The sequence below is a fragment of the Balaenoptera physalus genome (assembly GCF_965194825.1).
Source record: "Balaenoptera physalus genome assembly, chromosome: 11".
Classification (NCBI taxonomy): Eukaryota; Metazoa; Chordata; class Mammalia; order Artiodactyla; family Balaenopteridae; genus Balaenoptera; species Balaenoptera physalus.
The window spans coordinates 11774786-11792729 of NC_138896.1; the positions used below are offsets into that span (position 1 = coordinate 11774786).

At 47.8% G+C, this 17944-nt stretch overlaps 1 long non-coding RNA gene across 1 annotated transcript; it reads right to left on the reverse strand.

The window, feature by feature from the left end:
* Positions 1-15: 15 nt before the first annotated feature.
* On the reverse strand, positions 16-12256 carry LOC309638299. The gene is made up of 3 exons (XR_014251063.1): positions 11577-12256; positions 4259-4752; positions 16-2869 (listed from the first exon to the last, which is right to left on the reverse strand). It is a non-coding gene; the product is annotated as an uncharacterized lncRNA (long non-coding RNA).
* Between the last annotated feature and the right edge of the window lie 5688 nt (positions 12257-17944).

The window sequence follows — 17944 nt, forward strand, 5'->3', positions numbered from 1 at the left end:
CTTTGTTTGGAAACCCTGTGCCCCCCCCATTAATAATACATCGAGAGGCGCCCGTCTCCAAGGAACTCCAAGTGCTTCCCAGGCATTATCTAATTAGCCCTCACCCAAAGCCCTGCTCCAGCAAAACCATCAGGGGAACAGCGGCTGATTCAGAGCCTCGAAGGGATGGAGACCTCCTTGGAGCTCTCCGCGAGACCAAAAGGCACAGTACTCGCCCAGGAGGTGGGGTGACACGACTTCCAGTGAAGAGTAAAACTGCCAGTAAAACTCGCCCCTTGCTCCCTCCAAATTGGGAAACTGGGTCGAAAGAACGATTTACAAAACCCCAGAAGGGCATTCCTTTACTACCTGTACAGGTAAGCCACCACCCCGAGGACACTGCCATATGCCAGTCAGGGCCCTCAAGATGAATACCCTTGTCACACACTCACTCTCTGCTTTTCCATCACTGGGTACCCACCCACCCCTATTACCACCTACTTCTAACTTCTCTTGATGGGGCCACCAAAAGTGGGAGGGGTAACGGGAGGGGAGCAGTCAGTGTGATCCATTGGGGGTGCCCATCTTCCCCTGAATTCTCCCCATCTTCCCACCTCACATATTGCCATGGCTAAACTACACACAATAGCCAGAGTGCTCGAGACCCATGAGGTTAGGCCCCCCAGAGAACCAAACGGGCCTCGCACATATGCTGGTATCCTGCACATCCAGTTAACTGATTTACCCTCGGCACCTGGCTCAGTGCCTGGTTCCCACCTTGAAAGTATTCAATGCATATTTGAGGATATATAATGGGAACACTAATTCCTTTATCCTCTCAAAAATCCTCGGTGGAATATGGGGCTGGAATTTTTATCTGCACTTTACAAATTACCAAAATGAGGCTGAATTGACTGGGGGATTTGCCTGGGGTCCGACAGCTCACAGGTAGCAAAACCCTGAATGGAACCCAGATCTTCATGCTTCAGGAACCAACCTTTGCCATCATACCATGTTCCAGCCCACCAGCCCCTCTTGGAGAGTTCAGAGTGCTCACTTTACCAAAACCTTTACAGAATTAAAACTATATATCATCTGTGAGGAAACAGACCACTGACACAACGTGAAATAAAAGCACAAATGAGAGAGAGGAACATTTTCCCCCAGGAGACTATTTGGAAAATCAGAACCATTCCTATCATCCTGCATTTGGGGAGAGTAGCGTAGGGTCAGATTGGTGAACAGAGGTGCAAAGGCAGAGTCAGCAATTGCCTTCCCAAAGCTCGTTCCAGAACTGACAAGTGTTGATGTTAAGGTTTTACTTAAGTAGAAGAAGTCAAAGAAAAGTTACAGGAATACTTACATAGCACACAGCAGTTACAAATGTGCAATGTACGTTCACATGCGTTATTTCATTGGACCTCATAAAGACTCTGCACGAATACTGTCATCCCTATTTTTATAGTTGAGAAAACCGATGCTCAAAGATTCCTTGCCTAGAGACACATAGCTGGCAAATTTCAATCACACTCCAACCCAGGTGCTCGGCCTCTAAGTTGGTGCTCTTTCCAAGTGTATCACAGCCACCCCTCAAATCCCTCTGTTATGATTGCAGAAGTATCGCCTTGAGTATTTGTTGATGACCTATCTGCATCCGTTCCTGCTGTGTCAGACGTCATTGCTGTTCACTGACACAGCTCCCCTCTCTGTCCAGGCCTGCAGGTGGACTGCACGTTCCTGCCCCCTTGAAGGTAGACATCACTAATTGGCTTGCTTTCCCCAGTGAAAAGTGGGCAGAAGTGGTGCCTGTCGTTTCCAGGTGGACACATTTACCTGCTGGTGCTGGTCTCTCCAGCTTTCCCCCGCGCCACACTCACAGTGAAAGCTCGTGCTGAGACTGAGCCCCCATCAGCCTGGGTCTGGGAATGACCCCCATGAGCAGAGCCTTCCTGTTGAACCTGCGTCAAATTTGAGCAAGAAATGTCTCTATTGTTTCAAATCACTAAGATGTGGGGTTTGTTTACTACTGCAGCATAACATACATGTTCTGTCCTGACTGACATACTACCCAGAATTTCCTTTGGAGAACCTGCCCAGCAGCAAGGAGTCTTGGGTAGGACTGAATCTACCCCCAGCTCTAAGGGAAAGACTCCGATTGGCATCTAGCAATCCATAAAATATTATCCCTTGTGCCACAGTGCTTGGTTTAAGTATGGATAATAACCTAGGCCCATGCCAGTCAACTCTTCGTATTTATTTAGAGCAGTTCAGGGATGAACCAACCCGTGTGAAAGTAAAAACTGTTCAACGACTATGGAAGCAGTGCTTTCTCTCCCTCGACAACAGCAAGCCCCTATTGCTTTGGATGACCGGCCTGCAAATGAAGGAACCCTACGTGAGGACAAAGGTGAACCAAGGGCAAAGGCAAAACCTGCAGATTGTAGACGGAAAGAGCAGATGCCCACTGTCAGCGCTGGACCTTTCAGAGATGAGCCAGTAAGTCCCCTATTTGCTAAGCCAGTCCAAGGTGAGCTTTTTGACTTGAAATTTAAAAATAACCGTAGCAGACAGTTTTAAACAACTCCCTCCTCAGAATAATAACCCACTGATATAATGATATGTAGATATTAGAGGTGTTTCTACAATCAGCCCTGCATCTTTTGGGGGCTTAAGTTTTGACTTTTGTGAGGTTGCAGATATTCCTTAGAAAGGCAACAGAAGTGAGTTTTAGAGTCAGAAAGGATTTTAAAGAACATATAGTCTAACGGCTCATTTTATAGATGAAGGACTAAGGCACAGAAAGGTGCAGTCACTTCCCTGGATATCCTGCGCGGCCGGCTCCCCCTGACCTCTGATCCCACGGGTGGTAAGCTGTGCATCTCAGGTCGTTCTGGGGATTAAAAGCAGATAACGTGCATAAAGCTCCCAGCATTGGGGCTGGCAAAGTGTTGATAATCAACAATGGCTGACTGCTTTTTATCAGTGACTCACATTTTAGTATTGAGGGGGGTATAAATAACTGACACTCCCCTATCAGTTATTAATGGTATAGAGAGACCTTGCCAGAGCCGAGAAGGAGCCAGGCCCTTGAGCTTGAGCCAGTAAGCAGTCACGGCCATCTGCAGAGAGGTGGGTTGACCCTGAGTCCCCGCCTGGAACCTGGGGTCATTCAGGGGCGTGAGCCAAGCACACTGGGTATCAGAGTTCCTTCTCATAAGGACCTGGCACTCGAAACTGTGTCCTAAGGTGACCAGGAGTTCTGGAAGAAGCCGAGAAGCCGTGTTGCTGAAATTTTGAGAAACATGGGGGCACTTGCTGCTCAGAACAGGCAGTCCCTCCACAGAGAACTGCTGAGCACAGACACCCAGGGGCCCAGCACCCTAGGAGACAACGCAGAGCAGGCCCAGCGTAGGGCCAGTCTTGTCAGTAGCGCCTGCGGGACACTCCTGAGTGCTCTTGGAAACACCTGGTAGAGATTCCGCAGGGGCTGGAGGTCCTGGTGAGCCTGCAGGACAAGGGCCCATGATGGGGGAGTAGCTGCAGCAAGTCACAGGGGCCTCACATCTACCAGGGGCTGCAGAAGCTCATGGAGACATGGGCCCCAGCGTGCAAGGCCCAGCCCTGATTTAATAAACAGCAGCAGGAGTGGAGTTTCTCTCTCCTGGGAGCAGGCAGCTCAGAAGGAGAAAGACTCCGTCCAAGCAAAGCCCAGACCACCAAAAGCAACTGTGATCATTTCCTGTCTTATTAAAAGCCAGCCCTGCAGAAGGCTTTTGTTCTTGGGTCCTGGTATTCTCAGGTCTTGGATTAAATGAGATAACTAATGTAAGCCACCCCTTCCCTGTCCCTGGCACAAAATGAGCATGAAATAAGTGGCAAATGTCTTCCCCTGCTTCTTTTCAAAGTGTGAATCTCATCTGAAAATTAGTGGGACCACATACACTCAGAGGGTCATCCAAAGAGCAGAGGCTCTTATGTCATTCAGAGGTTGGAGATGGACCATCTCCTTGTTAGCTGTGTATCTTTCATTCTCTTTATTTATAAGCTGGACGTAATGTAACCCCTAGGCCACCTTACCCATCTCACTGTGAGGATTAAATGAGGTGGAGGAAAAGGAAAGGGTTTTATCAGACACCGAAGGGCTGAAAGGCCTTCACCTTTCCTGTCAGCCCAATGCGTCTCTTAGGTTGGTGCACAGAAGCCGACAAAACTGCTTCCCTGGTCCCGTCCTCTCTCTCACAAACACATTTTTTTTAAGGAACAAATTCATGGGATTTACCTGATCGCCACTTTGCTCGCGCAAATCATTTTTCCAATCTAAATTCAGTAGCAGCTGCGGCAACTGTAAAATGACTTCCTCTTCTCAACACTTGGCTTCAGTGACAGGAAGAAAATGAGACAAACTGTAAAGGTGTGCTCTACACTTCACTCCATATTATATAAAACCCCAATGCAATAACCCTTCGCAATTGTTTCCACAGTCAGATGGGCCAGAGGGCGGGAGGAGGGAGGAGAGCAGCAAAGCTGGGAAGCCGGTGATCGAGGGGCAGCTCGAGAGGCAGTGCCCAAGGAGGGGCGGAGGAAGACTGGCCTAGGTCATAGGTCAGGGTGGCCATCGCCTGCACCCCTTCCACAGCCGCACATTCTCACCCGCTGTCCACATCCTCTCTCTCCCCTTTCAGCTCTGCAAGTCCTCTCTTAGGAAGGTTCTAACAGAAGTCTGGGGTCTCAGCATGGAGTCACCATCTTCCACCTGGGTGAGGGCCTTCGTGCCTGCAGAACAGCACAAAGACACACGTCAGATTGTTATGTATATCCCTGAGGAGACACTAGGACTCTGTTTTCTTGCCGAACTGTTGTTTCTTGACTGCTTTCCCTTTGTTCCTGCATTCCCTCACATCCCTAATTAGTAACGGCTTGAATCGGCTCTTTGGAACTCTGGGAAGTCCTGAGAGACTAAGTACCATTTCTACAAACTAGAGTGTGTGCTGGGGGGAGGGACACGCATGGAGGGGCTTTGGTACCCGGGAAGGCCCCCTTTTTCTTTGATACTCCTCAATTTTGAGGGGAACAGGGGGTGGGACAAGAAAGGGAATGAAGTTTTGGGTAGAGAGATTAATCACAAACTCAGCAGAGGAACTTGGTTTTAGGGGGACTCAGTTTCACTGCCAGCGTCAGGAGAGAAGGGCTGTTGGGTGCACGGGAACTCCCTGACATTCTTTTTACAACTTCTTATAAATTGATCTTTATTTCAAAATAAAAAGATTAAAATAAAAGGCACCAGGTTTTTCTCTCTGTTGTTAGAGCATCGTATCTTCCTTCTCCTGTAAGCCTTCTAACTCTTGCTCATTCTTCAGAATCAGCTCAAAGCACACACTCGATAAATGTTTGTTAACTGAGTGAACGCATGGTCCCTGTTATTTCTGTGATAAAGAAAGAGGCCGTGGAATCAATAAACCAACAAAATTTAGCAGTTAACAGCATGTACTTGAAGTCAGGCTACCTGATAGAAATCCCAGTTCTATAGGCTCCTCTAGCTGTGTGACTTCCTGAGTTTAGTTTCCCCAGCCCCAGTAGGAATAGTACTGACATCATAGGCTTGTTGGAAGGATGAAATGAATGCACTGTGATACAGTAGGAAATATACATTTCATCTTCTCCCAGGCTCCTGACACAGAGCTTCTAAAGCCTTTGGAATTTCCTGAGTGATAGGAGCTTTTTTGGTTATTTGTAACAAACCCCTTTCAACCATACCTGAGTTTATGCTAATGAGGTGGCATTTGGTGGGCCCCTAGATAGCCTGGGGATGGGGGCTGATTGCCAGAGGGTTGGAACTCTCAGCCCTACCCCCAACCTCCCGGGAAGTAAGGAGGGCTAGAGGTTGACTTCAATCACCAACGGACAGTGATTTGACCAATCATGCCTGCATAACAAAAACCCCAAAATGATGGGTTCTGAGAGTCTCCAGGTTGGTGATCACATCAAAGTGCTGGGAGGATGACGTGCCCGGAGAGGGCATGAAGCACCCCGTCCGCCCCCATCCCCTGCCTTATGCATCTCTTCCATTGGCTGTTCCTGAGTTGTGGGTTTTATACTAAACTGGTGACAGTAAGTAACTTTTCCTGAGTTCTGTGAGCCATTCTAGCGAAGTATGGAACCTGAGAAGGGGCTGGGGTGGGGGGGGTAGGAGCTCTGATTTATAGCCGGTTGTTCAGAAGTATAGGTCACAGCCTGGGCCTTGCAGGTGGAGGGAGTGAGGCAGGCAGTCTTGGGGGGCTGAACCCTTAACCTGTGGTGTCTGCACTAACCCCAGGTGGTTACTGTTAGAACTGAATCGAACTGATCGAACTGTAGGATACCCAGCTGGTATCTAGAGAGTTGGAGGGTTGGTTGGTGTGAGAAAAAATCCCATACCTTTGGTGTCAGAAGTGCTGGGACTGGAAACAGATGAACTTAATGTGCTTAAAATAGTGCTTACACATGTAGTAAGGTCTCAACTTGGTTACTATTATTTTTTCTTTTTTTTTTTTTTCTTTTGGCTGATCCGGACAGCATGCAGGATGTCAGTTCCCCGACCAGGGATTGAACCCGGGCAGTGGACCACCAGGGAAGTCCCTTGGTTACTATTATTAACTCTATGTTGCCTTTTCTGACCTGTCTCCATCCTTATCCCCATCCCCAGCCTCCTCATGTGCACTCAAAACATCCTGTGCTACCCCTGAACCCAGCATCATCTTATCCCTTGTCCCAGTTACCTACTGCTGTGCAACAAACCACCCCAAGACCAGTGGCTGAAAGTAATGACACCATTTTTTTTTGCTCATGAATCTGCATTTGGACAGGCTCGGTGAGGACGGCTTTTCTCTGCTCTGGCATCAGCTGGGGCGGCTTGGAGGCTGGGGACTGGGATCCTATGCCATATTCACTCACATGCCCTGTGCTAGACGCAGGCAACAACTGGGACCTTCACTGGGGCTCTCGATCAGAACACAGACCTGTGGCCTCTACAGGTGCCTTGGGCTTCCTCATGGGGGCTGAATTCCAGGGGCAAGTGTTCCAACAGGAAAAGAGCCAAGTGGGAACCATATCACCCTGAATCACCTAACCTTGGAAGTTACACAGTGTTACTTCCTCCAGTCTATTCACTGAGGCCATCACAAAGGTCCTCCAAGCTCAAGAGCAGAGGAAATAGACTCCCCTTTTGATGAGGCAGTGGCAGGATCTGAAAAAGCATGTAGAACCAGAAATAATACTGTATTGGCCGTGTCTTTTATTTTCTGTATTCTGATGCTTTGATATCTGGGGCCTTGCTGACCTTGGAGAGACTGCCCTCCCAGGGTTAACCAATTCCTAGAGATAATCAACAACTTACCCACAAGTGCACTTTTCAAATACACACCAGCCAATCCAGAGCCCACACCCCAACCATCCCCCTTATCAGCTCTCACACTCTGGGCCACTATGTACCTGCCCTAATCACCCGAGGGCCTGGTACCAGACCATGAGGGACAGCCCCTATGCCCCAGAGCCTGATGAAATTATTCAAACTAGCCAGTCCTAAGCCTGTCTTTCCTGCCTCATGGTTCCTTCCCACAGAAACCACTATAAAGGCTCTGACCCACATTTTCTCTCTCCCTCTGCCTCTTGATGACACTGGTGCTTTCCCATGTGGCCCCTCGTGGCAGGGCTTGCCCCCTCCTCTTGGAATCTGTGAGTATAACAAACTATCTTTTCAGTGGTAACTATCTCCTGATCTCTTGGCTATGCCTCAAATTTTCTATTCATATACCATATTTTAGAACAAATACTGTGGCCATTTGGGGGAAATACAATCTTCCACACCCTGTATTATAATTGATTATGTACTTGCCTTTCTCCTCATCTTGACTTTGTTCACACAGAAAACAGACCTTTCTTTTATCTCCTTATCCCCTGTGCCCAGTACACAGGAAGTACCCATTAAATGTTTGTTGACTGACTAGCTGACTGAATTTTTGATAGCCATATACCACCTTTGTCCTCCTTATTTAATGTCCAAAGAGAAAGGATTCTGCAAATTCCTTGACACACCCTGCCACAGCGGTTGCATACTCAGCCTGTTCTCTGTCTGCTCCACCAGGCTGAAGCACACACACCCAAAAATCACAGCTCCTGTCACCTCTGCTTTGTGAGGCTTCCTGGGATAGAACAAGCCTCCTCTGAGTCCCACGGGCTGGACATGTGAAGGCAGGGTGGGAACCCCTGAGGTGAGTCTCATCACCAGAAGTCTGCACTGGCCGTGAGCACTGGGAGAAGCCGGTCTCTGAATCACCTGCAGTCGTGCATGCAAACGGCTGCAGCATCCCTCATCCCGGCAGCTCGGTCACGCCTTGTGAAACCAATTTAGGGAAATTTCCCCAGTGCTAAAATCTCCAGGTAGTCCCCACAGAAAGGGAGTCATGCCCCACAACTGTCCCCAGCCCAGAAAAGTGGACAAAACCGCAAGATTCTGCATAGACCCCCGGGGCAGCACCTGGATTCACTCTGGCAAAGGCGGCAGCAAGAAGGAGCGGGCTTCCCTGGTGGTGCAGTGGTTGAGAATCTGCCTGTCAATGCAGGGGACACGGGTTCGAGCCCTGGTCCGGGAAGATCCCACATGCCGCGGAGCAACTAGGCCCATGAGCCACAATTACTGAGCCTGCACGTCTGAGGCCTGTGCTCCGCAACAAGAGAGGCCACGATAGTGAGAGGCCCGCGCACCGCGATGAAGAGTGGCCCCCGCTTGCCGCAGCTAGAGAAAGCCCTCGCACAGAAACGAAGACCCAACACAGCCAAAAATAAATAACAAAAATTAAAAAAAAAAAAAGAAGGAGCAAAAGCGAGGGGACGCTCCTCCATCCTTTGGGTTTCTACTCCATTCTCCCACTCCTCCTGCGAGGGCAAAGGCTTCCCAAAAGCGCCAATACCTTCCTCCTCAAGCCCAAACGGTGCATGTGAGGAAGAGAGCACCTTAGAGAGGTTTACAGCAAGGGGGGGAGGTCAGGAAAGACGCCCTGCACCCCTTCCGCCTGAGCGTCAAATGGTGGAATCCATTTGACAATTAACAAAATCTCATTTTATTCCCTAACGAGAGATGAGATTTAAAATGCAAATACTCCTGAGAGAAACAACAAATTGGTTTAAGGTCAGTCAGTGCTTAGTCCGACAAATAGCCCTTCTCTGCGAGCAGATTTGATTGAGGGGCAGGAGTGGAAGCAGAGAGGAAACCCAGGGGCAGGTACGGAGGGCAGAAGAGTGATTCTCTGCTTCCTTCCCGAGGAGGCTTCCTTCCTTCTGCCAAGACCTTGTCTAATCATCTTATTCGGAGCTTTCAGTAGCTGTCAGAAAAGCCATTCCAGTTCACACCCCCTACAGCCCTCAGATCCCGTTCTCCAAGTCAGCCAACGCACCTGAGGCGTCTGAGTCCTTCACTTCCTCAAAGTTCTCTGCAGAAAAAGGTTTTTCTCATGCATAGAGGGTATGACTTTTCTCAGCCAAATTTCAATTTTTAAATGCAATATCATTCACAACAGCCCAAAAGTGAAAACCACCCAAGTGTCCATTAACAGATGAACGGATAAAAAAATGTGGTATAAACATACAATGGAATATGATTCAGCCCTGAAAAGGAAGGAAGTTCTGATACATGTCACCTTATGGAAGAACTTCCAGGAAATTATACTAAGTAAAATAAGCCAGACACAAAAGAACAAAAATTATATGATTTTACTTGTATGCGGTGCCTAAAGCAGGCAAATTTATAGAAACATTCTACTCTAGAGAGTAGAATGTGGTTACCAGGGTTTGGGGGGAGGGAGGAATGGCGAGTCACTGTTTAATGGGTACAGACTCTCTGTTTGGGATGATGAAAAAGTTCTGGAAATGGATAGTGGTGCTGGTTGTACAACCATGTGAATATACTTAATACCACCAAATTGTATACCTGAATGTGGCTAAATTTTAAATTTTATGCTGTGTATATTTTACAAAAAAAAATTTAAGCAATTACCACTCTCCCAGGCTATCACTTGTCTTTACCCCTGTGCTCTGACCCAGTGCTCTGTCATTGGCTGATTGAGCGCCACCAAGCTGGGAAGAGCCGTGTCCAGGAGCAAGGAGAGTCCGGCGAGGTGAAATTTCTGACCACGGAGAGGTCAGTTCTTATGCCAAAAACAAAGGCTGGTCTGTTTCCACACTATCCCAGAAACACACCTTGTGCAGCCTCCCCCTCTGTTACATCACCGCTTCCATAACCACCTTTTACCCACAAGCTCAAGTTCTAACTCCTTAGGCCAGAGTTCACTACCCTCCCATCTGGCCCCAGCCCAACCTTCCAACTTCCCCCTCACTACCAACCTCCACAAACTGCTCCGACCGTTTGGCCTATGCCCCATTCTCCAAACGCACCTTGCAATTATGCCACTGCATCTCCTGCCCACGTTTCAATGTCCATCCTGAGCCCCAGCTCCTCAGGGGTCCCTCCTCAAGCCGTTCCCTTCCACGGAGACACAAGCCCTTCCTGAACTTGGGGCTCAGGGCATCCGTCCCTTTATTGCTTGGTTATACAACAGATGCACTGGTGGTGGTAATTAGATTCTGAAGATTCAGGCTCTAAGGAACTTTAGGAGATTATTTCGTTTGACTCCTTTAATACAGAGCGAGGACACGAAGCCTGAGCATTGGCTTGCCCGGGGCCTCAGCACTCCTTAGTGGCAGAGGAGGGAAGAGAATCCCTGTCCTGATATCTACTCCATCCTCTCCTTCGTAGCACCACGTGGCCTCTTGGAACTATTTTAAATGTGTTAACCTTATTGTTGTCCCCCACAGGGTTTCGAAGCTACGTCAGGGCAGGCAAGGACCACACTCCTTGTCATTTGTGTCCTCACAACACCCAGCACTACGAGGCAGGCAGGATCTTAGTTCCCCGACCAGGGATTGAACCCGTGCCCCCTGCAGTGGAAATGCAGAGTCTTAACCACTGGACCGCCAGGGAAGTCCCGAGCACGGTCTTAATAATAAGTCCATGTTGAAACCATAAAGGTGTTACTAGGTCATCCCCTTAACCGTTCTGGCCTAAAATTTCTTTTAACGGTTTCTTAAGAATAAGATCTTTTTCTGCTCTTCCAGTTTGGAATATCTTCCTTATGAGTTTTCTAAGAGTGAGTCAGGCAAACCAAAACAAAAGCAGGTGGATAACAACTGAAGAAACTTAGTCAATTTTTGCAACCTCAGAAGCACATTCAGTTTACTTCTTGGCCTGAACTGTGGACCCACCATAGGTCGAACCAGACATACTTGCTCTAATTTTATCTCCACTTTGCAGGCAGAGAGCAACCCTGGGTTGGTTCACTTTGTCTATTTCCTAGACCATTACTCCATCGCTCTTGCTGTCTCAGCTGTGTGGGCATTCTCTCAGTTGGAACATACAGAGGCTGCTTCTCCCTCCACACAGCTCTTAGAAAGAAAAAAGGAAAAGAACAAGAAAACACAGCTTCACCTCACTCGTGATAGAGACAGAAACCCTCCTGGCGGGCCCGGTATCATCTACTTAGGGGGTGAGTCTGCAGATGTCTCATTACCTAAGGCAAGCCTGGATCTCCTCCAGCAAGCGAGCTCCTCTTCCTGGGAGTCTGTCCCCTCCTCCAGCCTAATGGAAGCCATCAGAGCAGGATGTGGCTTTGGCACCACAGACCACAGAACCCGAAGGTACTGGCTGCAGGGAGGGGGCCCATCAGCACGGGGGTTAGATGGTGAGGAGGAGAGAAAGGAAACCTGGGGAAAGTTCTGAATGCTGAGTAACTTTGGAGAGGAAAGATGAGGGAGAGAGACCCAGATCCGTAATTACAGAAGCCTCGTGCAAAATTTAATTAAAACTTGGGCGGAAACAAACACCAGAAACAAGTGTCATTCATCACCTTAAAACACCAACGAAGGTAAACGCTGCCACAAACTCGGGCAAAGAAAGGGAGCAGGCAGGAAGGAGGGGCGATCACTCTAGATATCAAGCAAATCGAATTACCCTGAAGGCCCCACCAGACACATGCATTAATCACCGTTATCCCGGCTGCACACCCGTACGGGAGGCGAACCTGCTGCGCTCCAAATGACTTCGGCCCACGGAGCACGCTGGACTGGGCTGGACCGGGCTGGACGGAGGGGCAGGGAGGCAGGCCCAGGGGAGCCCAACCAGAGGCGGCCGTGCGGCACCCACGGCTCTCCCCGGCCAGGCAGGAGGAGGGGCAGGAGCAGAGTTAGATTCGGGCAGGTGAGGGCAATCCCCAGCTCTCCCCGGCCAGGCAGGAGGAGGGGCAGGAGCAGAGTTAGATTCGGGCAGGTGAGGGCAATCCCCAGCTCTCCAGCCAAGTTCCTTCCTGCTGCTGCTTTTTTTCTGCATAACAGGCTTCAGGGTGATTCTCAAGGATTGGGCAAGCAGGTCCAACTGCTAAATCCTTGCTGCTGCTGGTTTTCTCCTCTCCTGCAATTCAGAGCGGAGGGGGAAGGAGAGGAGGAGGGAATGGGATTGGGGGGCGTTGCAGTGGGGTGGGGAGGGGACAAAGTGAGCCTTTGACTTTGTTTCCTGTGCGGCCCGGGCTCTGTCCACCCACACGTGAGTCCCCAGGGCTGCTCACAAGCTGAACCTCCTCACAAATAGGGGCTGGAAAGCGGCTCAGCCTGCCGGGCTGGGAGCTATTTGCACTTGATGAGAAATTTCAAGTGGGAACCATCTGAGTCTGTGCCTGTGTGAATGAGAGTGCATTTAGAGGGAACAAATGATTTACTAGCGGGGCCTCCACAAAGTCTCCTTCCAAAAGGGAAGGAGCTTCTCCTCACCCCACCTCCACTCCCTTATCATTAAAACCTTGAACGGGTAGAGTCCATTTGGTCTCTTAAGCCAGCCTGCAAGGGAGTCACAGCTAATCAGGCGACCAGCTCAGCTCCTCCAGCCTTTCTCTGAGTACAAGAACATGTATAAACTGGCAAATGGACTGCAGACCACTTTGATGTTAAACAAAGAGGGAAAACTCCAAAACAGCTAAAAACGGTATTCCTGTTGAACTCCGCCGTGTCCTTTCTACAGAGCAAATTTAAAACTCACGCAGCCGAATAATGAACGATTACCATTTCAGACACTTAGACCCAAGGGTTTCCTGGAAGAGAGAATGGCCAGTCTCGCCCTCTGCATTTACTTGCTCTGATTATAGGAGACTGTCTTCTGAGCAGCTGCCGGGGCCTGATGCCATAAGATCGCAGCATACACCACTTCATTTAATCCTTGCAGAACCTCTGTGAGATCCACATTATCATCCCATTTTGAAGATGGAGCAACGGAGCGGTTAAGGAACACGCCTCATATGTCTCGGCCTATAATGGGGTTTCACACTCTGGTCTCTAGGGTTCCAGAGCCCTCCCTGGAAGACCAAGCTTGGGTTGTTTCCCATTCTCATGAATGAACTCCCCTTACTTGGGAATGAGGTGCTTTAGGTGGTTGACATAAGTAAACTTTTCAGATATCCAAGACCTATCCCTTTAAAGCCAAATCTTTTTAAATATTTAATTTGTTTGAAATAGAATTTTTCTCAAATATTATTGTACACTCCCATGGCTTACAAAAGAGATAATTCCTAGGAAATGTCCAGAGGATTGATTCCTGGGCAGGTAGGAATTCCAGCCTTTAGGTCCTCAGAGATGCCAAGGAAGGGATATCTCTTGTGAGCCAAGAGGACGATTCCTGATCAGGTGGGGAAGAGGGGTGTGAGCTGGGTACAGCCTCGCCCCCGAGGAATAAAAGAGAGGACCAGGAAGATTTTCTGAAATGGAGTCAGAAAACCAGCTATGGATCAAGAAGTAAGAACCTTGTAAGAAGATTCTGGCATCCATATTGTTCCGTTCCTTCTTGCTAATAAATGGTAAAATAACCTCCAAAACAAAACAAAAAATTTTTTTTTAAATTAAAATGTGTATGAGCCAAAATGTTAACAGTGGTGATAGTTGGGTGATGTTATTAACCTCAACCTTCTTCCTTTTTGCTCCAAGGTTCCATTTTAACTTAGATCAGAGAGGTGGATTGAGTACTCAACTTTCAGGCAAGCCTTGTACCCAAAGAGCATGTGGAAGGGAAGACAACATCTGACTCCCAAGCAATGTCACTGGGATCATGGATGTTATTTTGTTGTGGTCATACTCTGTGTCCATAAACCTGGACAATGGGGAGGCTTTGGAGTCAGGAGGAACCTACTTGGAATCCGAGCTGTGCCACTTAACTAGCAGAGTCACCCAAGACACATCACTTAATCTCCCAGCCTCAGATTCTCTGTCTGTAACATGGGACAAACGTTACCTACTTCATGGGATGGTCGTGAGATTCAATATTTCATGGAGAGCACTTTTCATTCAGGGAATGAATATACTAAATGAACAGACGCATTCAAGAGAGCAACGTATTTTGCCTACGTTTACAAATAGGACACCTTCACCTCCTACCCTCTCATATTGTCAAGTTAGACTTCATTGAACCATAAAATTCATGGTGAGATGAATCTATTCTGGACACCATTTTAAAGACTAGCAGCAATTACCGAAGTGCCAAGAGAAACTGTAAGTGTCACTGTGAGACTGGTGCCGCAGCATGAGACCATATTAGGATAAAGCTACCAGGCAGAGAATTAATGTGAGTTAAGCATCCAATTACATGTATGCCCTGAATGCTTTCACATGTCTTATCTTACTCCATTAACAGAATAGCCTCATAAGGTTGGTATTATTATCCCCATTTTACAGAAAGTTTCAACAGCGTCCCACGGTCACAGAACTAATAAGTGGCAGAGCCGAGATTCATATCCAGATCTCACTGACACCAAAATTCCTTCTTTATACATTGTTTCACGTTGTTATCTATTTTCGTAATCAGCTTAGTTACTAGATTTGTGTTAATAGTACCCAGAGCATTATTTAAGGCTAGACAATTCCAAGGAAGTTTTTCAACGGTTTATGACCCATGGATGAGTGATTCTGAATATTACCAGTGAAATGCAATTTCTTCCTCCATCTGTCTTCCTCTTTCTGGTTGTGTCTCTGTCCCTCTCCCTTCCCCCCCCCCCCACTTGACAGTATTCCCATCAATATAAAGATAAGATTATAAATCTAAGATATTAGTTCAAAGTTGTTTTTTCAACTTAATGTATGAGAAAGAGAGAGAGTGTGTGAGAGAATGAGAGTGAGAGAGAGATTATAAAGACATATCCTTCAACTTCTGTTTACCCTTGGAATTTATACCAAAACCCATTTACCCTAAGGCTAAGGTCGTACTTGCAACGTTTCTGCTGGCACTTAAACCAGTTTCCCAAATCAGTGTGCTGAAAGCCTGGGTCCCAGTGAGGATGGTGATACCCTCAGACCTCAGGGCAGCCAGGCGGAGCCACAGTGCCAGAGTCCCGGGATGTGTCACCTCCGGCCAAGAGCAGCCTTTACCGATGGTTTCATTTCTGATTGAGTCCCTCCAAATGAGAGAGGTTAGGAGGCTCTGCATGTCTTCACTGAGGAGCCAAGCATCAGGCATCAGAATCATTTGGCAGAGGAATCTGAAACTCGCCCCGGAACCTAAGGTGTCCGAAGAGGTCACTGATACTCAACCCTCTTCTGGGAAAAATACGGGATAGAGAAAGAGTCCAAAATCTAGACCTGGAATGTCACCAAACTCACTGTGTGTCCATTCCCTCTCTGAGTTGGACCTGACACTTTCCAACATCCTCCATCATCCTAATTTCCTGCTGAAAACATCCATTCATGGTGAAGGGGCAGCTCAAGGGGAAAACACGCAGCACTGAACGCACACAGAGTCAGCTGTTTTCTCTTCATCTTTAAGTCACTTAGTGGGAAACCGGCCATCTTAATGGAAACGCAGTTTGACTGAAAGGCGCCACCATGAGTGATTGGTGTTGATTCGGCCTACGTCTCAGCCTGCCCCACACATATTTTGTTCTCAAATACCCACCGGACACAGTGTGCCTGACATTGCTCTGGCTAATGCAGGTCTGCTGGAAGCTGCGGCATCTTATCTCCTTCCACACAGAGCCTCGGGCCTTTGCAGGGAAGGGCTGCTACGGTGGGGAATAAGAGCAAGACATGACTTGCTATTTTATCTTCAAACCGTAAACACCACTTCTGTGAACAACCATTTCTACAATAAGCAGCTTACCTAACTCTCTGGACCTCAGTTTCCTCTTGGGTAAAATAGGAACAACATCCAGAGGGCAGTTGTGTCCATTAAATGAGGAAACCTCTGGGTCATGTTTGACACGGAATAACAGGTCGGTCAGCTCCTCCCCTTTCTGGCCTTGGCCAGAGTCTTCTCCACAGATGCTATGGCGTGAGGAGTCCCATGATGCCACAAGACAGGCAGCCAAGGGATCCTAGACAAGAAAGGGTCCAGCCAAGGTCACAAGCTTTTCCCGGAATGGGATCAGGAGCAGAGGTAAGACATTTCAGTGAGAGAGGAGTCAAGCTACACACTGAGCTACTAAGCCTCCAGCTCTTAGGCAATGGGGACTCAAGAATGCTAGCCTAACAGCCTTGACATATATATTTTTTAATTCCACAAATTCAAATGAGATCGATAGTATTTGAACTCTCCCCACACATGCCAGGGAATAATTCACTTCAGGATGGACATGTGTCCCTATGACTCCAGTATAGACAGCAAAGCAAAGCAGAGATCAGAAGTGAATTTGGGTTATGGCTAATACAGAATACCCATTGAAAAACTGCAAAACAGACTGACATGCGCTGTTTTAGCTCTGTACATATGTGCTTGAATCTTCCTAAGGCACTAAAACTAATGTTTAAACTACATATGTGTCAAGAAACACAAAGACATTCATTCTCTTTTATCTAGTCTCTCTCTGAGAATTTGTCATGAGGCAAATTCAGTGGCTCAAGCTAGAAACCTGAACATCACTTGGTTAGAACACTGCTGCAGGCAAGAAATGGGAAGACAGTGAACCTTGGTCCAGCCGTTCATGGTGTTTTTTGAAATCCATATTATAACGTGAGAAATGCCTACAATATAACATTAACTGAAAAGGGGACCAAATGTTAAATATAAATCTGGTTCCAACTCTATTTTTAAAATAAGCACACGTAAATTAAAAATATTAGAAGGGGGGCTTCCCTGGTAGTGCAGTGGTTAAGAATCCGCCTGCCAATGCAGGGGACATGGGTTCGAGCCCTGGTCCAGGAACATCCCACATGCCACAGAGCAACTAACCACCACAACTACTGAGCCTGCGCTCTAGAGCCCGTGAGCCACAACTACTGAGACCGCATGCCACAAATACTGAAGCCTGTGCGCCATAACTACTGAAGCCTGCACACCTAGAGCCCGTGCTCCGCAACAAGAGAAGCCACGGCAATGAGAAGCCCGCGCGCCACAACGAAGAGTAGCTCCCGCTTGTTGCAACTAGAGAAAGCCTGCGCACAGCAATGAAGACCCAACGCAGCCGATAAATAAATAAATAAATAAATAAATAAATAAATAAAATCTATTTAGGACTTTCCTGGTGGCGCAGTGGTTAAGAATCTGCCTGCCAACTCAGGGGCCACGGGTTGGAGCCCTGGTCCGGGAAGATCCCACATGCCGTGGAGCAACTAAGCCCATGCGCCACAACCACTTAGCCCACGTACCACAACCAATGAAGCCCACGTGCCTAGAGCCTGTGCTCCGCAACAAGAGAAGCCACTGCAATGAGAAGCCCATGCACCACAACGAAGAGTAGCTCCCGCTCGCCACAACTAGAGAAAGCCCACACACAGCAATGAAGACCCAACGCAGCCAAAAACAATAAATAAATAAATAAATAAATTTTTAAAAATAAAAAATAAATAAATCTATTTTAAAAAAATATATATATATATATTAGAAGGGGGGAATTTCCTGGTGGTCCAGTGGTTA